Source organism: Dipodomys ordii, unplaced genomic scaffold (assembly GCF_000151885.1).
Source record: "Dipodomys ordii isolate 6190 unplaced genomic scaffold, Dord_2.0 Scaffold27, whole genome shotgun sequence".
Taxonomy (NCBI): domain Eukaryota; kingdom Metazoa; phylum Chordata; class Mammalia; order Rodentia; family Heteromyidae; genus Dipodomys; species Dipodomys ordii.
Window position 1 is genome coordinate 8,587,203 of NW_012267243.1, and position 26,621 is coordinate 8,613,823.

A 26,621-nucleotide genomic window follows, 5' to 3' on the forward strand; every position below is an offset into this window, starting at 1 on the left:
AGGCCCTTGAGGAAGTAAGTATGGGTTTATGGATTTAAGTCCCTGCATCTTGGAGAAGTTTGAGATATGTGATAGTGGTGATTATAATATTCATAACCACAAATGAGCACTGGCAGTTAGTAATTAATACATTTTTAACTTTTTCCAGTGTGTTCTTATGTTTGTTGCTCCGGGCTTCATTCCAGCACCAGGAGCCTGGTTTAGCAAATATGGGGATTTAAGATATTGAATGCTTTCATTTTTCTCGGAAAAAACAAAATTTGGGCCCTCACCTGATTCAGGATTCAGACTTCTGTGATGACAAAGTAACATTCAGGAGTACCATCTCTTGCTGTCAGGGTTTGCTGTGTTCCTTGCATAAGCAGAGGAGGCAGGTGAAGAAAATATGCTTCCCCCAGTCCAACCAGAAAGCCAGCTCAGGCGAGAGTGGGAATGGGGTGGGGATCCCAGCAGAACGAGTCTGTGATCCCTTCTCCTGGTATCTAAGTCCCACCCTCACTTCTGATCCTATCTCTCTCTCCAGTGCCATCTTTCCCACTAGAGATGTTAGTTGCAAAGGAGATCCTTTCTTTCTTTATTTAGTCAGTTATGGGGCTTGAACTCTGGGCCCGGAAGCTGTCCCTGAGCTCTTCAGCTCAAGGCCAGCGCTCTACCACTTGAGCCACAGAGCCACTTCTGGTTTTCTGGTGGTTCATTGGAGATAAGAGTCTCACAGACTTTCGTGCCTAGGCTGGCTTTAAACAGTGATCCTCAGATCTCAGCCTCCTGAGTAGCTAGGATTAACAGGCGTGAGCCACCTCCACCCGGCAAAGGAGATCATTTCTAAGAGTCTCTGATCAGTTTAGGAAAGGGGAGACAAATAAAAGAAAGAAAAATATCCAAACCCTGGAAGGCTGGATAGAGGAGTAACCTTCCCTTCTTCCTTTCTGGGCTTTCTAAAAAGATCTAGAGGACAGCTGCAGTGTCTTCTTACAGATGGAGTCTGACAGGCTTCTCAGCCCCCCACTCTCTGCTCCCTCTCAGGCAGCATGGTATGCTGGGAAAGCCAGAGAGTTGCCTTTGGCTGTCTTTGGCTTCATGCTCCTCAGATCCTGCTGCGTCCCAGGCAAGTCAGCCTGGCGCGTGCCACCTCCAGAGTCTCATTTAACACAGACCAGGGGCTCTTTCTTCTCCTCTTTCTCAGTCAGCCCAGCCTTCCTCTGTGGCCCGCTGTACCAATCCATTGCTGGGAGCCATTCTTCCCACCTCGGTCCCACTGCTTACCTTCAAAAACGTGCTTACTAAAACTAGTAAGCTGTCAGTGAAAGGTGGGCCTGTACTCCCATTCTTTCTTCCTGACCCCATGCCTCCTGTCCCTTTGACCTTTGACCTATACTCACCCACCCACTATCCTGTCTGCATTTGCAAAACTCCGAGTGTTATTTCATGGACAAGGGCTGTTCTAGATGATCTACTTCATATCTACAAAAATGTGTAACCTTCCACGCAACCCCAGTTGCATGGCGAGTAGTCTTAATACTACTCACCTGTTCACAGGGGGAGAATTGAGGCTTAGAGACTGTTCCCTAGGCTCGCTCAGCATCCCATTAGGAGCTGGTCACCCACATAGCCTTGATCCATGACATAACATGGTTTCTTTGCATAATGATGACAAAGGCTTGTCAGGGCTGTGTTTTTGCCTCCAGATGCCAGGCCCCAGTGGCTCACAGTGTCCCTCTGAACCCTTCTGTCCTCTGTGGAGTCCCTGTCATCACCATCCTCCTAGGCTGCGTCTCTCCTCCACCTCAGCATGCTCTCCACCTGCTTGCAGCTGCCTCTGTCGCTCTTGAATTTCCACAGCCCTAGCATTTCACGTCAAGCTGTTTGCCTGTATATTTCTCCCTCTAAGTCCCCCCCCTTCTCCCTCTCCCTAGGCCTGGAGTTTCCAGCTGTCATCCTGCCAGCTTCTTTCTCTATGTCTCTGTCAATTTTTCCCTCTTTCTCTTACTTCCCTGCTTCCCTCTTACCACCCTCCTGCTCTCCTCGTGCCTTCTCCGCCCTGCTTCTCTTTTGTTCCCCCACACACACTCTTGTTCATTTAGTGGCCCCATGTATTACATCAGGGAGCCACCAAGAGCCTCACTGTCTGTGCCTCTGCCTCCTCCCACCCCCCGCTCTGAAACTCAGCTGCAGATGGAAACCACATTCAATCTAAGCCCTGTTCCTTGCCAAAGAATAGCAATGAAAATGAACTCAGGAACTTCACAGGCACAAGAAAGAACATCTCTGTATTTCAAGAGACATCCTAGTCTCTTGTGACAAAATGACTTCTCTTGGTTTTATTTATAAACTCTGGGGAGGCTGGGGAGCGCCCTGCATAGAAATAGACCAGCTGGGCTGGTGGTGGGGTTTGGTTGGAAGCCTACACAGTTCGCAGCCTATGTTCCTCCTCAAAACCAAGGCCAGATTGTCACTGTACAACCACAAGGTACCTTTTGTCTCCCCTCAGTGTTCTTGATACAGCTTGGAAGCTGTGCCCAATCATCAAAACTCTGTCATTGACACTCATGTCAATGAGATGTAATGAGAGCAATGAGATGACCCCGGCTGGAAGCAGAGCAGGGCCTTCTTCCTCACTCCACAAGCTTCCCTGCCCAGCCAAGCTGCCTTCTGGTATATGGTGTGATCACAGGGAGCCATATGACTTCTTGGTCTTCTCTGGGGCTTTGTTTGGATCATCCAGAATAGAACCCATTCACGCCTGCTTGCTTACACTCACACCTCTTCCAATAAAGCTTTAACTACCCAATCATTCTCCAGTCCCTCCTTTCCTTGACACTTCTCCTCATCTTCAGTCTGGACTTGCTGGTAGGCATCTACGACATCATCTTCATGGCTGGGGCCAGCACCTCATGATTTCGCATATGCAGTGGCCTTGCAGGCATTTTGGAGACATAGAGGCCATGTCTTCTATAATTTTCTTTTGCTTCTCCAGCAGCAGGTCTAGCATTTAACACCCAGTAGGTGTTCAGCACCTGCACCTGCTGTCACTTGAAATAGCCTCACAGCCTGTCCCACAGCATAAGGAAGATACACGGCCCCTAACAGACTTCTGAGAAGGAATCGCAGCTTCTTCAGTGAGTGATCCAGACCTTTGTTCCCAGTCACCAGCCATAGAAGCTGGATTTCTACGCAGTCTGTGACAGACTGAAAAAAAAAACAAACCAATAACAACAATAAAAAACTCCCCTTATTTTACCCTAATGCCTAAGTTTAAACTTGATTACTAGCAAAATATACCGAATTAACTGGAGAATTTTCTTTTCTTTAGCTCCTCTGCAAGTCAGGAGCTGTTTTTTTTTTGGTATGTTTTTTTTTAAACTGTTTTCCCCCACTTTGGGTAGTAGAATGATGCCCATGCAGGCACAGCTGCAGGGAAATGGAGAAATACAGTCAGTCTTCAGAAACAGGAGGAACCATAGCCCGCCACCCCCACTGATCACAGCCTTGCACCTGTACCCGGATGGTGCAGATGGTCTCCTCTGAATGACATCTCCTCATTTCTGCCTTTCTAAAATGCCAGGGCCCCTGCCCCCTCCCCCAACCTCCACGGATACTCGCAGCTCTCTTCCCCAAAGCACTGAGGTCTGCCACTGGTTTTTCTGTTCCCACTCAACCCTTTGATCTTAGACCTGTGTGTTTTGTTTCTGTCGCTGTCAGCACATCCCTTTGCCCCTAGACTTTGTCTTTGAGACTTCCTTTTGTCCAATGCCCTGCAAGCCAACTCAATGCTATGTTCAACTCCCTGGACTGTCTTTGCGTCGAGGCATGTCAGGTGTTAGGAGTCAGAGAAGAGAAATTGGCAGGACAAGAAAGCAGGTGGCTCCGGCATCGCTGTCTTTAAAGGAGACCTGTTCTGTGAATTGATGGACTGTAAGAAGGCCGCCATACCTACACATTGGTCCTTACGGGTCTGGGCATGATACAGATGATTTTCAAAATGGCTGTACATGGAAGGTGGGTGCTAGTGGCTCATGCCTGGAATCTGTAATCATAGCTACTGAGGATCTGAGGATCACAGTTTGAAACCAGCCTGGGCAGGAAAGTCTATGAGACTCTTATCTCCAATTGACCACCAAAAAGCCAGATGAAAAGTTGTGGCTCAAGTGGTACAGTGCTAGCCTTGAGCACAAAAGTCAGGATCGGTGCCTGGGTCTGGGGCCTGAGTTCAAACCTCTGGACACCAGAACTAGCACCCCCCCCCCCAAAAAAAAGTAAGGACACTTGTTTTTCCTTCTTTTTCTTTTATCAGGGCCTAAACTCTATTTTCCCCTCAAGGCTAGCACACTACCACTTTGAGCTCTACTTCCAGTTTTCCAGTTTTCTGGAGATAAGAGTCTCAAGGACTCTTTTGCCTGGGCTGGCTTTGAATGGAGATTCTTAGATCTCATCCTCTCAAGTAGCTAGGATTACCAGGCAGGAACCATTGGTACCCGGTTGGGGACCCATTTTTAAGCTGCTCATATTTAGGCCTCAGCCTTGTGGCTTCAGTTTGGTAGGTCTAGGGTGAAGCAAACACACAGAGGGTTCTGTATGCTTAATATATTTGATCCCTCCCTTCTCAGGAAGGCCTGTGTCTGGAAAACAGAATGATTACATCTTACCCCAATCATTATTCATTTCCACCTCCCTCATGCGTAGTGTTACCCTTTACAGGAGGGATGAGGGTAGGAAACAGGCAGTATGTGTACCAAGCTGAGGTTAGGAAATAATTGAAAAGATTGTGATGATCTCTTCCAATCACAGGTGCCACACACTAACTCTTAAGTCTTATAATTGATGCCCATTAGGAATAGCTTTTCCTTTATGATCTTCTAGAAAAGAATGAGCCTTAGAAAGTGCCTAATGCATTTCTCTGTGGGAAAGCATTCATTTCCACTGGCACTTACTCCTCGCCCTCTGGCTTCTCCCGCCTCTTTCTCTGTAATTCTTGATCTTCCTCCTCTACTTAAAAAAAGAAAGGAAAAAAAAAAAACACCTTTCATTTCTGAAGCCCTTTACAGTTTTCAGATTTCTCTCCTATATATTACTTCTTCCCAACAAGAACCCAGTAAGGTATACAGAGACTTCTCACTTCTCAGTTAATAGGTCAAATTAAAAAATGTGTAATGACTTGGCCAAGGTCATTATACTGAGCTTTATTCTCCTAACCAGAGCCTCTTGCCTCTCATAGGCTTTGTTCACGAACTCCCCTCTCTACCTGCCTGGGATTAAGTTGTCAGGCAAACCATTGTTAAGAGGTTTCCGGTTTTCTGCTGCAAGGAAAGGCCTGCAATGCTGTATGAAAGGGCTGCCACCTCGGTGGCTCCCCTAGGGGGAGGGAGCCATGTGCTCTGATGCCGGTCCCCACCTCCCCCCACCCCCGTGGGGATGTACATTTTCCTTCTACAGCTGCTGAAAGAAAGCGAAACCACATTACAAACAGCCACTTTGCCTGGCCCAGACCAAGTGAGTCAGCGGTGCCAGGGGCAGAAATAAGGAAGCTGGAGTAGGAAATGGAAAGAGAAAGGAGCCTCAAAGTTAGAGGCAAACCATACGTGTAAGTAACCTTCTTGGAGGCAATGTGGTCCACCCTAGGTAGGTCTGTCTGCGCTGTCCTCCATACTTAGCATTTCAGTGAACAACCCTCTGGCAGTTAAAGAATAACTGAGCATGTGAATTCCTGCCCACATTTTAATGCTTCTCTCTGGGTTTTTCTCATACTTATCTTTGCCAGTGAAGAGCAGCACATCAGGGGAGTTGGGAGAAAAAATAATATTATGCTGGCAATCTTCACACCTCATATCTACATCCTACTTTAACTACTTCTCATCTGAACGGCCCCAGGTCTTGTTTACTGGTTACCTGCCTCCCGTCTCCCTGTGTGTAAACAGCACCATGCTAGCCTCTCCTGATGTGATGGATGATTCAGAGAGAGATTGTATGGAGGATCTGGATATTGTTTAAGACCTGGGGGACTTGGGTTCTCTTTGTAGTCTCACCTCTAACCAGCTTAGGGTATAGGAGAGTCCTTAGATTCTTTGTTAGTCCTTAGATTCTTAGATTCTGGTGTTAGTATGCAACACTTCTGTTCCTGAGAGTGGTAAGTTCCCATATAAAGGAAGGAGTGCAGTTGGGCACCAATTAAAGAGTTTCAATCAGTGGAGGACCTCATATGCAACAGAGAACCCATAAGGCTACATCTTTCTCCAGAGTGTCATGGTCATCTGTTTTTTTAACTGTATTCTCTGATGTTCAGATAACAAAATGACCTAGTGTCCAAATTGGCCCAAGGATATGTTTCCTCATTGATAGTTCCATGTTAGGTGATGCATAACCATAATTGTATTCTAAAAGTGGATGACTAAAGAAGAGAGAAATGTGATTTTTTCACTGCCTGACTGCCTTTCCTCTTTTTTGTTTATTGTAGGTCCTCTGCCTTTCCGACTGTGATTTTGGTCACCAGTCATTTTGTTGTTGTTTTCGTTGTTGTTTATTCAGTGTTATCAGGAGACCTATTCTTTACTTCAGTCCTATGGAAAGCAGCCTCTACCAGCTGCCTCATTGCCTGTACACAGAGCCAGGTCTGAATGGCCTACCCAGTCGCTGGTCTTGACACTCACTGGCTTAATTGTGAGATGCCCTAGTTTCTCTCTGATGTTCAGGGAGCAAGACTTGAAGGCTGAAGTTGGCCAAGCTAAGCATGGAGGTAAGGTGTGTGCAGACAGAAATGCATGCCCTTGGGAGCTGATGTTCAAGAAACTCAGTGTTTCCTTCTCCAAGACAATAGGGAACTCAGAGGAACCCACCAGTAGGGGAAGCAGGTTTGCCTTGAGGATTAACTCACACAATTGGTGGTTGAGCCCTGGTGAGATATCAAGTGCCTGGGAACAGCTAAATCACAGCTTTTTTTTTTTTTACTAATCTTATCACCTGCCATTAACTATCAGAATAAGAAAGGCACACATTTGTAAAGCTCAGTGCTATATCACAGACTCAAAATAGTTCTCCCTCCCCAGCAGTTACTATGGTATCAGATACTACAGTGCAGCTTGGGGATTAATATTTCCCCCACTGAGCCCCTGGAAAGCCAGTGCTGATACCGAACGCTCCCTCTCCTGTCCTCCCACAGTGCGCAGGAATGTTCCAGCACCTAGTGCATCCAGGGCATCTCCCTTACCCAGAGTCCCAGAGTCCAGCCCAGCATCCTCACAGCCCTGCCCCACTCCTGTGTGTGGAGTCACCTGCCAGAATGAAAGCAAGGGCAGCTCTCTAATACATTGGGCCCGTCCCACTACGGGAGCGCGCATTTAGACCTGAAGGAGTGCTGCTCCACAGGTAGCCACAAGGCTGTGTCAGAACAAGCCTCTTGTACAGACAGAGGGGACTTGAGCCTGCTTTGTGCTCCCATGAGTAGAGCCTGACTTTCTGTGCCCATGGCTCTACCTGTGTCCATCTTAGATGCATGGGAGTGCATTCCTGTGTGTGGAGCTGTACCCATATCCGCACACTGGAGGTATAGCCTGACCGTGTGTTCTTTTACACACTGCACGATCACTTGAAACACTCATGTGTGAGTCTGGTTGTGCGGTTAAGGGGAATTATAAATATGAATTTTGTGCTAACGCTGCTGTCTGTTGTGACAGGGGGTGACCGTGTAGCATTAAGAGCTATTTGCTCTGGGATGGTGGTACCAAGCCGTGCTAGCCTCTATGAAGCAGACTCAGTCACAGGGCTTGTAACACTCAACAGTTATCCATACAGCTTTGGAGGATCCACAAGGCCCCGCTCGTTCAGGCATTACTAACAAGCCAGCGGCAACAAGCCGATGTGCACAAAGGGACCGAGTGAGAAGCTGAGAAGAGAGGTCCTTGTCTGCCTGGTTGCTCTGCCAACTTGCCAACATGTTGCTTCATTCTTGCAAACTTAATACAATTTCTCAGAGCTTGGTGATAGGAATTCCCACCGCCCCCACCACCCCCACCCTGAACAAAAATAAGCTCCATGGTCTTTCGCAACTCAACCACCTCCAAATTCTGCTCCCCTTTCTCCTCTCTCCTCTTTCTCTCTTTCTGAGCTTCCACTGAATTAGATTAGTCACATTCTTAATTAACTGTGCTGGTAAGAGCTCTATTAGGTATTAAATGTTTGTCACAATCCAATTAAAAAATCCATCACAGCAGGACAGGTTTTCTGAGGCCTAGCAGATTGATGCTGGGGGCCATGATGCTTTCCCCTCTTTGCGGGATGGAGAAAGAAAGTAAAGTTCTTGAGGCAGTGAGTGCCTGGTTATTCAAGGAGGCACATCCCAGCACCCGACCCGGAGCATTCTGAATGCCTGGAGGACTCATTTTACCATAAGGACCAAGCATTCTGAATTGCTTAGGGCTGTCTGTTTAGTAAAGAAGGCAAGGGCTGGGAAGTTGGCTCAGTGGTAGAGCTTGCCTTGCATGCAGGAGGCCCTGGGTTCGATTCTTCAGCACCACATAAGCAAAAAGAAAAAAGCCAGAAGTGGTGCTGTGGCTCAAGTGGTAGAGCACTCGCCTTGAGCTGAAGAGCGGAGGGACAGCGCCCAGGCCCAGAGTTCAGGCCCACGACCGGATCCCCCTCCCCCCAAAAAAAGAAGGCGATTGGCCATCTTAGTAAATAGGATCGCTATTTCCCCTGAGCTTGTAGGGTGATAAAGTAGGGCCAGTGGTGTGTGTGTGTGTGTGTGTGTGTGTGTGTGTGTGTGTGTGTACATGTACATATATGTGAGGGTTAGGAGAGCTGGAGTTCCAGAAGGGCCAGACTGACAGCTTACATCTGGTAGAAGGGTTTTTGGCTCAAGCATAAAGCAAGATTTGATGGAGTTGGACAGTGGTTTCCAGCTGTAGGCCATAGCTACTGTTTAAAAACTGTGCTGTTCAAGGGGAGCAAATTCTTTTGGTAAGGAGAAAGCAATGATTATTGACTCCTGGGTCTCCAGCCTTTTTCCTCTATTCTTCCTTGGCTCTTTCTTCTTTTTTCTTGACCCCTTTCAAGATGGAGCCTCTTCTTTTGCATCTCCTCTCTGTCCAGCCTAAATACCAACAAGTCTTGTTTAATAGGCGTCAGGTTTTAGAGCCCAAATTCCCACATCACATATTCATTTCCCCTACTTCCTCTTTATCAGAATTATCACATAACCCCGCAGCACTGGCCCTGGAGTTAAACAGTGAAGGGAAGTTTGGGCATCAGAGCCAGGCACAGTAAATGCCTTGTTACTTTCCAAATTTGGTTGTGCATATGTTTGGCCACTTCTTGCTCCTTTGTGTGCTTTCTTGGGTTTCTTGTTCCCTAAGTAACTTTTTTTTAATGGTTCTGATAGCTGGAAACTATACAATAATTACTCCTTATCACCATAGGCATGCCCAAAATGTCTTTCACTTCCAGTTCTTTTGAATTCTATTCTGCATTTTTGTACATCTTTTAAAATTCAACCTTTCAATAAGACTGCCTCTGTCTGACCAAGAGGAAGTGTTTGCTCATTTGGACTGTGAGGACCTAAAGGACAGGAAGCATGACTCACACATCTGTCCATCCTCCACACACAGCACTGGGCTGAGAGTCAAAGCACTTGCTGAGTGACTAAATGAATGATCTCACATTCAAGGTTCCCTATTTTATTCTTCCAGGACCCCAATGTCCGCTTGCTTCCACATAAAGCAAACATTTCTCTCTCTATTCAGCACCTGCTTATTCATCTGAATGTTTCTGCATTTGCTATCAAAGGCACCTTGTCTCTCTTAGCTTATAAATACCTAAAGGGCAAGACCCTTGTCAGTTTAATTCAAGCCTTCCCTTCATGGCCCGCAGATTCTCTGGGCAAATGAACATCCTTGGTGCTAGCCCTTCAGTCCTTCCTCCTCCTTCTAACCGCCAGCCAGTGTTTGTTCCAGAGCTGTCAGGAGCTTGGGCTTGAGAAGGCAAGGAAGAAGCATCCCATTCTGCCTTTCCAGCCAAGAGCTGGCAATCAAGTTAAGGAGACAAGGCGTTCAGGGGAAACTGAAGTAGCAAAATCAAGGCAGTCTTAATCGAAGTAAAGCATGCAGATGAGCGACGTTCAGCAAGCCCCAGAGATAGTTTAGGAGCTTGGGGTTCCAGAGGTCAGCGGATGCCCGGAGACCTTTGCTGGAACTAGGAGGCAGCCCTTGGATAGGGCAGGGGCAGCACTTCTAGGCAGAGGGAAGAGTGAGAGATATGCAGTCTAGAAATGTGAAGTGAGCGTGCTGATTGAGGGAAAGGGGTAATGACTTCAGCCTAGCACCAAGAGTATTACAGAAGATGTTTCAGAGTTGAAAAGGGATTGTGAATGCAGGCTGATGACAATAGTAAATCAGACCGAAACCCTATAGGACGCATCTGCTTCCTTCCCAGCAAGCTTGCAGTGTGCTGGGAGCCCAGGGTCACTTGGCATAGGGAGTGGCTTAGAAGTTTCTCAGATGCTAAAGAAAAGAAGGCGTGATGGGATATCCTGTGGCCTGGTTAGAATTCCCTTCTGTGAGTGCCCAGGTTTGGGCTACTACATGGGTGTCTTTGTTGAGAAAGCATGAGGAATCTACGTTTGGATGGGCAAAGAGGGTTGTTGTCATTGGTTGAGGCCAAAGAGAGTTTAGGAGAAGGGCAACCTCCCCACTCTGTATTTAAAGAATAAAATAACAGTATGTTCACAAAAAAATAAAAATTAAAATAAAAAAAAGAATAAAATAAAACTGGTGCGCACTCCTGTTATCCCAACTCTCAGGAGACCGAGGCAGAGGATCATGAGTTGTAGCCTGATCTGACTATATGCCGTGACCCTATCTTAACAAATCCAAATAAGTAAAATCCACATAGTATGGACTAAAATGTAAGTGCTTGACATCAGCATTTCCTACTGTAGGACCAGTCTCTGGATTGTCCTAACTTATATACGGGGTCTGGGGTGGCTTGTGAGTGGGAATGTCCTGTCTGAGACAGTCTCCTTCTTGTCTATGTGGGCCACAGGTAGACAAGGCCAGGCAGGCAGGCAGGCAGGCTGACCAGGGGGAGCAGGGCAGGGAAGGCAGTGTCATGGAATGCCTGTGCTTGGCCTTGTACATGATATTTCATTTGCTCTTCATAATATGTCTGCAAGAAGGATTTCTTTTCTCTACTTTGCCCATGAGGAAACTGAGAGTGAGAAGTCAGTAACTTCCCTGAAGACACGCTGCTTGTGGAACAGAAATTGGAATTTATCTGCCCAACTTTCTCTATCCGGGTCTTTCTTTTTTCTGGGGGTTCTGCTATGAATCAGTCACTCTGCTAGCCCCAAAGCTCTGGGAGATCACTCCCTACCATTGCACAGATAGCTATGCGGAATTTTTCGACAAGAATAATGTATAACAAGGCCTACAAATCCAACTAGAGCAGTTCATGTGATCATTTATCTACTTGCATAGGTGCAAGTTTCTGGCCTAGCAAGATCAGGACTAAAGGTAGGCCTTGCATCATTGGCCTGTGGATTGCTAGATTAAACCAATAAAAATATCAGACTCTCAGTTATTACGAAGTTGTTGGATAATAACATTTTTGGTATGTGTATGTACCATAGAATACTGGGGACATATTATGCTAAAATCTTGTATTGTTTATCTGAGATGAAAAGTTAACTGGCTGTCCTATATTTATCCCCTTGCCATCTGCCACTGCCGTGATGCTGAGTGAAGAATAGCATCCCCATTTCCACTGAAGGGTCCTACAAGGTGGAAATGCCAGGCATGTGAAATAGCTTTTGCCAACCTGAGGTAAGAGAGCCTCCCACTCCTTCAAGCTGCTCAGTGCAGCCAGCTTTCCACAAAGCATCCACCTGCCAGTCTGCTGGGCTCTACCTGATCCTAGTGACCTCTGCTTTTGTTTCTCTTGGCTCCTGATAGTTCAGTGGGTATCTTCCCCAGATGACCACAGATGTCTCAAAATCCACCCAAATTCAGCATATCTAAGACATCCCTCCAACTTGTGCCGCTAGCCTCTGCTTGTACAGCTAACCTACAAACTTTGGTCATTTTCTTTTCTTAGGCACCTAGATAGGTTAGTATCCTTCCTTTCTTCTCTTCCTTCACAGATTCTCTACCCCATTCTCTTTCATCTCCATGTGTGGCCTGAGTTCTAGCCATTATCTTTCTTTCCTCAAATTATTATTGTTGTTGTTGTTATTATTATTGGTGGTAGTGGTAGTACTGAGGCTTGGACTCGGGGTCTGGATGCTTTCCCTGAGAGTTTTTTGTTCAAGGTTGGTGTACTAACCACTTGACCCACAGTTTTACTTCCAGCTTTTTGGGTGATTAATTGGAGATGAGTATCATAGACTTTCCTGCCCAAGCTAGTTTCAAACTGAGATTCTCAGTTCTCAGCCTTCTAAGTAGCTAAGATTATAGGTGTGAGTCAACCAGCACCCTTGAATTGTTTTGTTCCTTGAATTAATCGTTCTGATTCTCCTTCTAATCAAGGCCCCCTAGAGTACTCTTGGATTCAAGATACCACGGGATTCTGCACTTTTCCCTGCTCCGGTTGCCACTGACCTCCACGTGTTTCAGCATAGCATTAAGACCCTTAGCCCAGTATAATCCCTTGGTTATTTGCACTCCGATCTCTCTTTCCAGCCATCTGAAACCATAAGTGCCCTTTCCCGAACATATCATGCTTTTTTCCCTCAGTCTACTTATCCTTCACATTGTAGCTGAATCATCTTCTCTTCCTGGCTCTAAGGTTTCCTAGAAATTCCTCTGTGCAATCCCAGCACCCTAGTATGCTGGTCTCAATCACTCTGCATTATCACCCTGCTGAGTGTGACCTTTATTCCTGTGTGGAGCTGAGTCTAGCACATGGTACATGCTAGATAAAAGCTAGCTGAAGACGTGAATGAATAAATAATGGCAAGGCTGAAAGCGTGTTTCCTTACCATCTCTCTGAGCTCACCAATTGCCAACTGCAATGCTTCTTCACTTCTGGGTGCTGAGAAACTCCCTACCTCCCCTCCGCCACTCCCCTGGAGTGAAGTCAACAGCAACAGGAGCCCACCAGCTTTTCCACAGCAGGCTTTGTGTCCTGGATCTGTGGTTCTCAGGCCTGAGTGACTAGATCCTCATGTTATTGAAATCCTCAAATAGGCTTTGACAGCTCTCAGGGGTTAATGAAGCAACCAGGCTCATAGCCCTGGAGGCAGGAAATATTGTAGTGGCAGAGGTCGCAGTATGAGTGAAATGAATTTCATGACCTCAATCTGGTGCCCATGAGGACATTATCCTACACGCCAAAAACTTGGTGGCTTGCTCTTTTTGGCTGATTGTACACAGGAGAGAGAAGAGAATACGGGGCTGGAAGGACAGGACAGGTACTCTGAGTTATGCTATGAAACTTACTGCAGGGCCTCTTTGGGGGAGACCAGGGGTCCTGTCCAACTGTGGTCTTCTCCATTCACAAAGTGCTAGAAGCCAGATTCTGAGGGCTTCCTGCTCCTCATTTGGAAGTGCTCTGAAACCATAAAGCGGAGAGGCAAAGTGCTCTCTCTTCTCAGAACACAAATGTTTCAGCTCCCGCACTCCACAAACATGATCTTACAGCTTCCTCTCCACCCACACGGATCACCGGATGGAAACGCTGCCACTGCTGGTAGCTATTATCTGCTGGTAGCTATTAATATTCATGCTCATCTAGGAACTTTTTTCCCAAACCCTGAACTCAAGTTTCTACCTGAAAAAGACCCATCTGGGAAATTGCATGTCCTATGACTGGAGCATGAACAGTGATATTTTTAAAAAGATGGTTAGTTGTTTAATTCATGAATTATAGTCTTCTGTGGAAGGGGAAAAGGGGTACTAAGTCACCCCCACAGAGTTGACAGTGGCAGAGCTGTCCTGTTTCATGTGAATGAAGCATGGACTCCAAGGAGAATCAAGAATGAAGTTGGACAAGCTTTAAGGTATTTCTTCTTGGTTTGTTCAACCACCAAGCTGAGAACTGGCTCTGTGCTTGGCGGTGGACTTCCTGGGAATGTCTCCTGATATCCATTGCAGGGAGCAAGGGCTTTCCCACTCAAGTAGTAATTCCTATGATTGTTTCTTTTTTCTTTCATGTGCTTTACTGTCATTATCTCTTCAGTGCTCACAGCCCCTGATGAGATAATTAATAGATAATTAAGCAGCCACTACTGCTGCCTACTGGGAGAGTATAGGGAAATCAAGGCAGAAGCAGATACATGGGTTTTTGATGAAGGGAGAGACCATGGGATCTCCTGAGGGAGATCCTAGGAGGAGGAGCTGGCTGACTCCTGGTTCAGGTCTCCTTCAGCCCAGGAACCAACTCCAGTGTAGAGGTTCAAGTCCCAGAACTAAGCATGCAGAACTGCTGTCCTATAGTGTCTGGGCACAGACAGCCATGTTGGTGAGGAGCTGTGGGAGAAGGCCAGATTTGGGGAAGCAGATCTGAGTTCAAGTTTCAGCCCTCTCTCTAGCCATCCATGGGAGCTCATTTGGGTCATTTGCTTCCTTCAGCCTTTGCTGCTTGCTTGTAAAAGAGAGGTTGATGCTGCTTTCTTAGAGAGCTGTTGTGATCATTAGTGAAAGTATGTACAATATTCACATCACACTGGTCACGGTAGGTATTCAATAAATGGTGATTCTTATGCCTCTTACAGCAGTGTCCAATGTTAGTCCTCAACTCTTTTTGAGATGCCAGGTGCCAGCCCCTGTAGATGCCAGTGGGATTTGCTTTTTTCCTTTACCCAGTTCTGGGCAGTCGAATCCCTCCACCCCCTACCAGGGTGGACTGTGGCCAAGGAGACTCACCAGCTGGTTGAATCTTAGAATAGCGATGGTTAGGGAATCGCACCCTCCGTGCTGCAGGGCTGCCATGCTATGTGCATGGGGGACACGGCAGTAAGCAGGACATAGGCCCTGGGCGTGAGGATGACATAAGACATCTCTCTTCAGTTGATTACCGAAAGCCTCCTGACTCATCAAACAGTCAAGGGTGTGAACTTCCTCTTTGTTTCTATGCACCTCGGGTTCTGGCTGCTTTTCTCTGATAAGATAATCTCTATGTAATCATATTCATACAAGATTCTTGGGTAGATGATATATAAAAGATGACCCCCAGTCTTTATTCCTCCAAGGGAAGACCCTGAGTTAATTCCCCCTAGGGCTAGCTGAAATACATGGATTAGACCAGTGCTTTTCCAATGAGAATCATGGGTACAGGAATCGTCTGAGGGTTGTGTTCAGTGTGCAATATGTGATTCAGGGTTTCTTAGGAGAGTCTGAGATTTTTGCATCTCTCTCAAGCTCTGGCAATGTGAATGCTGCCGGTCCCTGGCACACTTTGAATCACAAGCAATGGGCAGATTGCTCTCTTGACTGCCTTCTGGTAGTCTCTTCCTAAGTCCCTTCATTGTTCTCCATTTCCATGTGCTAGGGCAGCCAGATTCTTTGCGATATATAAGAAGCACAGGGCTGATCAAGAGCATTCAGGGAAAGAGGGGAGAGAGAGTGGAATATGGGATTGTGAGACAGGAAGAAAGACAAGGGAGAGAAGATATGAGAGGTGGGACCTGCCCTCCCTGTACTGTGGCATCTTGTACATCAGCTGCTCTGAACAATGTCCACACGCCACCTGACTCTCTCTCTTCTCTTACCAGGGCTTCCTTATTGGAATTACCTGTTTATTAATGTTATGCCTCACCAAAAAGGCTAAAAACTCCTTCAAGCAAGGCGTTGTGATTTAGTTTTCATCATAAGCCATAATGCCTAGTAGCACATAGTAGAAGCTACAGAGAAATGTTTGTGATGGAAACATAGCCAATACATTCACTTGCTAGATGAATGGGCTTCACTTCCTGAGTCTTTCCTCACTTATATTCTATGACTGTTTACAGAAGTGTGGGTTGGGTGTACATTGAAAGCTAAGGACGATCATTGCTGTCACAGCTTCCAGGCTCATGGGGGAGATTTGCTGTCTTTGTAACTTGTCACACAGAACAGACCATGTGAACTGGAGGTGAGCGAAGAGGATGGTGAGACAAGATCTGGCCGGAGGTGTGAAGCATTAAGATCAAGCAGTTAGCATTTCTCCTTATGTGACTACTCTATTTTACTCACTCTTCAATGGGTAGGAAATTGTATCAACCCTCTTCAAATGCTATCTTCCCCTTTGATCCTCAGATCTTCTGTCTGGAAGTTTTGGCTACCTTTTATCAAGTGAACTTACTCAGATATGGAAGGTTTGAATTATCCCTGGAAATTTCCCTCTTCTGTTATATTTTCCTTCTTCCTGTCAACTTTTGACTCCAGCCTTTTTTGTCTTTTCTCTTTCACAGCGTGGATGAATCCTATTTAGAGTTGTACTCTCAATACAATAAACAGAGAAGGGAGGTTATTTTAGCTTGAATTGTTAGTTGATTGCTCATCTAACTGCTAACACTCTTTACATGCCCTTTACATGTTTGTTCATTCAGAGTAGATTGTACATTTGCTAAAAAAAATATCGTGGGCTGAGAAGGTGGCTCAGTGGTAGGGTGCTTGCCTTGTATGCATGAGGCCCTGGGTTCGATTCCTCAGCACCACATAAGCAGAAAAGGCCAGATGTGGCATTGTGACTCAAGTGGTAGAGCACTAGCCTTGAGCTGAAGAGCTGAGGGACAGCGCCCAGGCCCAGAGTTCAAGCCCCAGGACTGGAAAAAACAAAAAAAAAATTTTTAAATTAAAAAAAAATCACACAGTTCTAGGGAACATTCTATCGTAGTTGTTTAAAAAAAAAAAACCCTTTACAAAACAGTCTAGGAAATCCTGCACTCCTGGATTTCCTACTGCAGGTCCAGGTTCTGCCCTGACCACTTCACCTTTCCCACGCTTCTTCCCCTTACCTTATAAAGGCTCCAGGCAGCTATCAGACCATCCTTGCCTTCCACCAGCTCAGTTTCTTCTTCTACCTCCCCCACCAAAAAAACCACCTCAGATACAAATTCCTAATGCTGTACGTGTTTGGCAAGAGAATCTTTCTGAGTCTTCCTAGACATCGTGTCTCCTCCTTCCTTCAAGAGTAGAGAATAGAAGGAGAAACCTAAAGTCAAAGGAGAGAAAAATTCTCCCAGGGAGAAGGGAAAGGAACCGGTGTAGCCATGACAACTGCCCTCAGCTCTTTACATTTTTCTTCATTGATGGGGGATTTGCAGCTAAATCCCTTGTGATGAGAAGACATTTGCTTTACTTCTGCTCTGCTGTCAAACCGTTTTTCCTTGGATGGAACTGGACGTGCAATGTGAAAGATGGTAAGTTCTAGAACCTTCCCTCAACAGCCCTGGAATAAAGTGTCCTTCCTCTCCGAGGCCCCATGGCTTCTCTGACTTCCTGCTTCATTCTCTTCTGTATCAACATACCATGGCTGAAAACAGCTACTGCTTTGCCATTGGTGAAGAGCCAGGAGATTATAAGAACGGCAGGATGGCTCTCCTCTACTCGCGTGAGGTCAGCTGGTAGGACGAGACTTCACTCACAGATCTAGCCTCTGCGCCCTGAGGTGGCTCTCTCTGCCATGTCCCTGGGGCCTCCATTTTCACTATCAACTATGCTCTCTGGTCTTCCTTACTTTAATTTTTTTAAAAAACGGTTTTGTACTCAGAGTCTGCTGCTTACTAAGCTTTTATTCTACCATCTGAACCCCTCTTCTCTTCTCTGCTATACCCTGGTCTTCCCTTTGAAATCTGGTAGAGAGCACAGGCTCCGTAGATGAATGTTGGAGGATGACTAGGTAACTGAAGGATGGAATGATGGAGGACCCACCCAATGGAAGGACTTTGAGCATTCAGAAAGTGTTCCTGAGATTGTGACCATGAGGGTCCGAGGAGAGAGTCAGAGATTCTGACTCTGACTCTGAGGCTAAGGGTCTTATGGGTGGCCTGTGAGGTGATCAGCCTGTCTCTGCCTTCCGGGCCTACACCATCAGGAATCTTCTCTCCTATCTTAGGGTCCCAGTTCTTCTGCTTTTCTGCTTCTTCTGGAAAACTCTGCTGAGCTAGCAGGAAAGCAGCAAAGTTCCATCCATTCCTGGAAACTCCTAGTTGACTCAGCACTCTCTTGTTCTTTTTGCTCCCTAACCCTGTGTGTTCCTCTGTCTGTGGTCTATCAGGAACCCCAGGAGGTACAGCTCCTGGGTTCAGGCTCACTCATTTCCCACTTCCTCTCTTAACATGTCTGGTATCATTGAACTTCGTTTTGCTGTGTTTGAGATGATCACCATCAGTATTGAGAGAACAGAAACATGTCCTCTTAAAAAAACAAAACTAAACAAATAAAACACCATGCCTTTAAAAGGACTTTTATAACTGTCCTTCTCATTTACCCTCGTGGAGAGTGGGAGGTAGGTAGGGTGTCTGACCAATGAAGAAACTGAGGCATACAGAAAGGTAAAAGGATTTGACTGGTCAATGATATTAAGGAGGTCTATTACTCCCCTGGTTTGATTCTCTTCTCGTTCTGCCTGTTAGGTAAGTGACCTTTCCACAGGGCCCCGGGTCATCTCAGTCCTTACAGGATGGTTCCAAGTTTCTGCCTGGCTGAGACACTGAAGGCATTGATTAAACAGCTCATGACACATGATGGAGTTATTGATCAGGTTTACCGTGTGCTGGCCCTGCTTCAGTACCCTGCAGTCAGAGGTCTGTTTCACATCTTAAACAGCTTTCCTCAGAGCTCCCTGCTTACACCATTGCCCTGGTTTTTGTGGCAACTGAATCCAGAGGTGGGTAAAAGTGACTCAAGTCACTGTGGTTGTTAATGTTGGGAGGGGAATCAGCTCTTCTTCACATGCTTTGCACCTGGCTCCAAGATCCTCAAGACTTTGGCATTTACTCCAGATCTACTACTGCAATTTATGTCCTAAACTAATTTTTTGAGAGAAAAATTAAGAACAGTGACAAAAGGGAGGGGAGGAGAGAGCTGAAAAAGGACCCCTATGTCTGCGTGAAAGTTTTTTCTTAGCAACTGTCCACCTACCCTCACCACCTGCCTCTTGAAGTATCACTGCCTGTTCCAACTGCAATGTGATTTCTGCAGCATACAAAACTTTGTGATGAAAGAACCCTTATCCCATGAGCACACCTTGCAAATCTAAAGATCCTAGCTCCTCTGGCCTCAGAAGTGACCCTGGCTGGATGGGGACCATGTTCCTATGTGGTAGACTTGGAGACGCAGGAAGCAGAATTAAGTATTGGCTCAATTCTCAGCCATCTGGTAATGTCCAGATTCCCCAGAGCTTTGATTGAAGATTCCCTGTAGGTCTTCCTGACTTTCTATAAGATGACAAAGAAAGGGGTTTGGTGAATCAACCTGTTCAAGGAACAGTGAAGTAAAGCTGTGGACCACCATGCTTGGCCACCTGACTGTCCGTTTTTCCCATCCTTGGCTGGCTGCATAGTGGTACGAAGCTGGAAAGTGTGATGCAGTTTGAGAAACCCTACTGGACAAGACTACCTTTCTGTATTTTAGTCCAGCTCAGTAGTTGTTGGAAAAAAAAATCTCTGTGAAAGCACAGTGCCTGTGTTCTTCTCTCTCTCTCCTCCTCCATTCTGGTTCTATTTCTCAAAATGGGCTCCGGGGATTGGCAAGAGAGTGAAGGGGAAATACTGTCTTCTAGTATTGATTCTGGAGAGAAGAGAACTCTTTGTTTGTGAACCTCTGGTTTCCAGGAATCAATGGAAATGTGTTTATCAGAAAGTTTGTCCGGCCCTTTCAAGGAATTGAGTGGTGAAAACGGTTGGAGGAGCAGGAGGGGAAAGGAAGAGGTAGTGCCAGCCAATATCTTAGGCAATGACTCTGAAAAAGTCCTACCCATTGAGATAACTTGAGAATATTACCTGTACATGACAGATGGTTTCAACACACTGCTGGCACCTTCCTGGATGGATGTTCAGTTTCCAGCCATATCTCTGCAGCCTGGGATTGGGCGCTGCACCCCAGATGGGGAGGGCAGGGAAGAGGATTTCCTTTGCCCTCAGCCTGAGTCATGCTGGACCTGGAGTGCATGGACTGGCCGGGGAGACTTCAGGCTGGCCTATCTCCTGAGTTTCAGTTACTTACTTGTCCTCAGTCCCCTCATGTCCATAGGACCATGAGTGGGACTTTGTCAACTTGCACTGCCCCTCAGTTCCTCCTGTAAGGGAGAGTGAATCAGCATCTCATTCCTGCACTGCACGCACCCTGACGTGAGTGCAACTGAGAGCCTGGCCTGCTAGGGCAGAGCATGGAGCTTTCAAGAGCTGAATTCCACCTACCAGAAGGGCCTGATGCCTGAGTAGCATACATGAAGTACTTCCAGGGCAGCCACGGGAGGCCGTGCTGTGCTACACCTGCTGTATCACTCCTCCCCTGAATGGACCTAGAAGTAATGCTGCCCCCAGAACATGCATCTGGTGAAGAATTTTCCAGCCCTCTGCTTCTGAGAACCTCTACAGGTTAGAGGTTAAGGTTCTTCTTCTTAAAAGGTTAAGGATCTTTCCTTTTCTCTTGACCATTCTGTCTCCTCATTGGCTTCTTTCCTCCTTCCTTTTTTTTTTTTTTTTGATTGGTTGTGGGGCTTGAACTCTGGGCCTGGACACTGTCCCTCAGCAATTCAGCTCAAGACAAGAGCACTCTACCACTTGAGCCATAGCACCACTTCCGGTTTTCTGGTGGTTCTTTGGAGATAAGAATCTTACAGACATTCCTGCCTGGGCTGGCTTTGAACCATGGTCCTCAGATCTCAGCCTTCTGAGTAGCTAGGATTACAGGCGTGAGCCACCAGCACGCAGCTTTCTTCTTCCTTCTTGTGTCTTCCTCTTTCTGACCTCCTGTCCTAAATGGCCTCAAAACACACTCCTCATATGGTACACACAACTACACACCTATATAAGGACCATCATGGCAATTCATAACCACAGCCACATCTTTTTATAACCACAGGCACCAACACACAGTGTCAAACACATGCACAAAAGTAAACCTCACACACCAGCAGGTACAATGTCACTCAGAAAATGGTCCCTTGCCTTCAGAGTCATCATCTGTTCACCTCTGCCAGCTCCTAGGGTAGGGCTGATCTGACCGACAGCTGTTTTCTGCTGAGCTGTCACATTCCTGGGACAACCCCTCCTATGATACTGCCATCCCTAGCCTGACTAACTGAGACAAGAGAGCATTCAGGTGGTAGATGGCATTATTGTCAACACCAAGGCTCCACACCCCCTGTGGCTCTGGCTCCAGGACTAGACCATTACCAGGAGCCCAGCTGGGCTGACTGACTTAATGGAGCCTGAGCTTGGTATTGAGGGGGTCACTGATGCTGACCCTGCTCCAGTCAGCAGGAAGTGAAAAATATTTTTGTGTGACAGCTGATGACTGTCGTGCATTTGCTGACAGGGGTTCTGCCTTCCTTACCACATGGAGGAAATCATTTGCAGCTCTTCGTTGCCCTCCAAATCAGTGCAAGGCCGGCCGGCAGGTTGGTGAGCTGATGTAGGCTTGAAGGAAATTAGCAAAAGATGTGCTCTCTCGTTCCCTCCCTCTTTTCCCCTGTGAAGATGCTCTCAGAGGGTACCTTGTGGAGATGGATGGATCCGGATTTGGTGCTTTAGTGTGACTCTTTCCTTCCTGTAGCATGTGCACTCCTGGACAGAGCAGAGGGCTTCATGAGCATATCCTTGGCTGGATTTCACCACAATTGATCAGATAAACTCATAACCATACTAGGTCCCCTCACTGTGTAAAGTTTCTTCATTGGCCTTTCAGTAATACAGCATGCAGAACCAGAGAATGGCAAACTTCCTAGATGGCTCTGTCCCTATCCTCTTCACAGGTCAGAACACTTGCCCTTGCTCAGGGATAAATTAGGACATGTGCCATCATGGTTGGTACTTGGTTAGCAGTGGGAGATGTAGTGCTGGTAACATCCACTGTAATAGTCAAATTAAAAATAGTTCTTTATGGTTTGCAAAGTATTTTTGCCTGTGTCCATTACCCATTCTGAAGGATCATGACTGAGGATTCGTGGGCCACTTATCAGCATCATTCTATCTTGGGGGGAGCAGAGTGTAGTGGCAAGAGAATGCAGGGAGGACAGGCAGAGCTGGGTTTCAATCTCAGCTCCTGCCAATTATTTTCCAGGTGACAGCTTATTAGCCTCTCTGTCTTGGTTTATTTGCAAAATGAGGACCACGCTAGGAACCTTAGTGCAAAAATAATAAGTGAGAAGGGTTTTTTTTGTCCTGGAACTGGACACAGGTGAATTAATAAGAAAAGATATGGTACCCAAATAAGGAATTAACTTTTCCTCTTGGAAGGAGCAGAGATCTAACAAGAACCATTTAGAAGAGATAGAATTATGCTTTTGATCGACTGCTTGGAACATTTGTGTGGTACAAGTTACTATTAGTGTTCAGTTGGTTCATGTGCTGGGACAGTCCACAAGCTACTGCCCCTGCTCTGCATGGCCTCAATCCCCACTGCCGAATAACCCTAGCATCCGTCATCAGCATCCCCACAGAGGCCTGGGAGATGATGGAGCAAGACATCAAAGTTTCTCAGTGAAAGACGCAACACTTCATTGGGGATGGTAAAAGAAATCTACTGAGATAAATTTTAGGGATATTTGACAGATGGAGGATGGGTAAGAGGAAGGAGGTAGCATTCTGAGAAGAAGGGAGAGCATAGAGGGGCTAAATGTAGAGCACAAAAGTAGTTCACCTTCACTAGACGAAGTATGCCACGGTCCTCATCACACTGGCCTGGAGATGTTGTGGTCCCTGCAGTTAAGAGAGGAAGGGAGAGAGCAGTGTACCCTGTCAAGTTGGCAGGGAAGGGTAACACTACAGGGCCACAGAATTCTACTCTTTGCAAGGCATAGAGGGTCCTCTTCATTTCTGCTTCCCAGATAGCTAGGATTTTTAGGTGCTTCCCAGATAGCTAGGATTTTCTAAAGATAAAACCAGCACCTTGCTTTTGAAGAATTCTATTTGAAAATTTTTTTTTACCTGTACACACCAAATTGGATATCGCAAGGCTATTAAAAGCAATAAGCCAGAAGAGTTTGAGGAAATTTACAGGAATATTCTGAAGCAGAGAAGAGATAAAAGGAATAGCTGCATGTATTGGGGGACCAAGGCATCTTGCCTGAAGATGACACTCAGACCCCCGAGGCAAAGAAAAGTGTTCTCAAGCACCATTTTACACATGGGAATAACAAACATTCTATGGAAAAACATATTCTTACAAAAATCTGAATTTAAGTGATTTTATTACTAATCATACTTAAATACAGGCAAACACAGAACCAAATATACATTCCTTGGGCTTTGACATACTATTATGATTATAATACACAAGTATCTTTATCAATCAACTCAAAGTCGCCTTCAAGTTAATTGGCATGTTAGTGTAAATTTGACATGATAGATTGCCATTTTGCTCTGCTTACAAAGTGAATGACAGTTCTGCCTATTGAGTAATGTGATGCTAATTCTTCCGACTGTGAGATATTTGTATATGCTATATAACAGCGCAATGTTTCCAACATTTGTCTCTTTTTTTCCCTTATAAATTCAAGATACAGAAAACTGAATTCATTATATATGGCAACTATCCTGATTTGTCATTCCAAACCACCAACCCCCTGTATTATTCCAATTTATTTTTCTCTTTTGGGTCCTGCTGTCTTCCTAATGTCCCTTCATAGCCATACATGCTAGCTCAAATGTTTGTCCTTGGACATGTGCTTTTGAGTTTCTGTTTTTAAAATATATGTGTGTGTGTGCATGTGTGCACGTGTGCGCACACAGGCTTGTTTCGTAACTTGGCTTTATAGTTGATGCAAATGGTATTGAGCAATGTACTTTATTCTTTCTCACACTTCCCAAGGACCAACTGTTTTTAGAGCTACTTTTATTGCTGAGTGAGTTTGCAAACACTGCTCCTAACTGTGCACACCATGCAACGCTATACATGTTAATCATCAAGTTTCCTAGCGGTGAATACCTAGGTTGACTCCAGTTTCCAGCTGCCACAAATAAAATGGTGGGAAATACCCTCATGGTTTCAGGTGAAAGTTTTCTTGGAGTAGGTCTCCAAGAATGACCTGGGTGTTGTAAAATACCTGCCTGGAGAAAACTTCAATGCAATTATTCTCCAGAGTCAAAATGCCTGTTGACACTTCATATTAACTTTGCCTTCCTTCACTTCCTCCCCAGTGCCTAGGGCATGGGACTTTAAAATGACAATTTGATAGGTGTTAAGTAGTACACCTATTTTATTTTCTTCTACATTTAAAATAAATCCATAATGAGGTGAGCCACCATTCAAATACTTGTTAGTCAGTTTGCTTTTCCTGATGTCATTCTCTACTTTTGCCAGTTTGCTTAGGCTTCTTTTCTGTTTACTGGCAAGAATTCTTTCATGATATAGATGACAATTTTCTTTCCTTTTTATTCTTTTTTTTTCCGTACTGAGGATTGGAATCTTGGACTTTATGCTAACTAGGAAAGCCCCAGATGATATTGGTTTCATAAATTTTTTAAAAAAATAATTGCTGTGTCTGTGCCCTATTTGCGACTTTTGCCTATGACAAGCACTAGTAAGTTTTGTAAAATTTTGATCTATTCAAATATATTAATTTTCCATCTTGTTTTTTTCTTCCTCTCCAATCTTGTTTGAAGAATATTTTTTCTTATTCAAAGTGACAGTATGTTCTCAGTCACAGATATAAATTAATCCATTAGCCTACTTGTATAGGGTTTGCCTTAGATTTTAGTATATAAACTTTATCAGTTTAAAATTTTTAATTTTCTTTTTAAAACTATTGTAAAATCATAAGTGGTTTCTCGAGATATACCAAAGCATTAGTATAATTCTTTCACCCATGAAAATGGTGATTTATAACAGATTCTAGTATTAAAATACCCTTTCCTCTTGATATACTCTTACTTGGTTGCATTCTTTTCAACTTCATTCATTGTTATATTGTTAGTATTGTTTTTTAGAATTTTTGTTGGAATGAATGAACCTATTTTTGTTATTTCACTGCATTTACCAGCTTTCAGTTCACAATAATATCAAGTTCGTGAAAAAGAGCTGGCTAGCTTTCTTTTTCTATTTTCTGGGACAACTTATATGGTATAAGAATTATTTACTGCCTGAACATTTGCCAGAATGTAGCTTTATAAGTCGCCAAATCTATGCTTCTCTGGAAGGTTCCCAATTACTTTTTTCAATATCGGTAAGAAATATTATATTAGAGGTAATAAATATTATACCTATAATATATAATTATATATGCTTTGAAGGGTATCTGGTTTATCTAGTTCTTTCCATTTTATTGAAACACAGTTAATTTTCACGTGTATATAAAGCCCTGGTTTGCCTGATTTTCTCTTCCTAGGGCAAGAATCCGCTAGCTCTTTCCTGGGTCTGACTTGCCCTAGCTGCCACCCTTGCCCCAGGGTGATCCTTCCCTTCAGAGTTTACAATGATGCTTTGAACCTTTAGGTCCTAAAAGCCTAGGCCTTGTCCTTTGTGTGTGGAAAAGGAGTTGCCCGTGAAGTTAACAGGAGATAGTATTGAAGTGAGGGAGGAAAAATAATGAGGGGAGAGTCAGTGGGATAAGCTCTTGGGGGCGGGTGCTGGATACCAAGTGGTGGCCACTGTTAGTGTCTCCTCAGCCTGCCCCATCACCAGCCCTGCTCCTTGCCAGTAATGTAAATACAGGCAGTGTAGTCTCATAAGCGTTCTTGGTTATAAGTGGCCAACGTGATCGTCCAGATGATGCTTTTTATTAACGGCGTTTTCAAGATGGAAAACCAAATGAAGCCTCAAAAGTTTAAAATCTCCCCAAGTTTCGGGCGATCCTAGATTGAGAGGCTCTACTTGATTTCATGCTTGGCTCTATTTGTTTTTAATATTAATCTTTTTATATCTCAACACATATTAACATGGCTAGTCATAATATTTTGCCAGTTGAAAGAAACTGAGAGCAAAATCTTCCAGGCAGAAGACAGAACTGGGAGAGATGAAGGCAAGCGAGTGTCGAGGATGAGTGTGAAGAGTACCAAGTTTGGGAGTTTCTAGACACCTGGGCAGGTAGAGTGGTCAGTAAGGCTGGAGAGAGCCTAGTGATGAGTGGAGCAGGGACAGAATACAGGCTACCAGGAGCTGGGGGGAAGCTGGCAGGGAGAAGCTGCAGGAGTGTGGCTGGAAGCTGGGGCTGGGTTGGAGGACTCACCTCATAGGATGAAATGCTCAGGTCCAGGCTGTCATTCATGCACTGTGCCATTCTCTGCAGGATCCAGTGTCCAGGTAGCTATACCAGGAAACAAGAGAGCTGATGTTCATGCCCTGGGAATTTAGGGCTTAACGGTGAGAAATGGACATTACATAAACAGACAGTACAGAGACATCCTAACTTCTGATCATCTGAAACCAGTACGGAATGCTGACAAGGAAATAGCAGAGCGGGTGTGATTAAAAGTGACAGCAGGCAGGGGTCCTTGAAGTAGACAGTGACAGAAAGTGCTCTGTGGAGGAGACTGCTGAGCTGAGCCCTGAAGATGA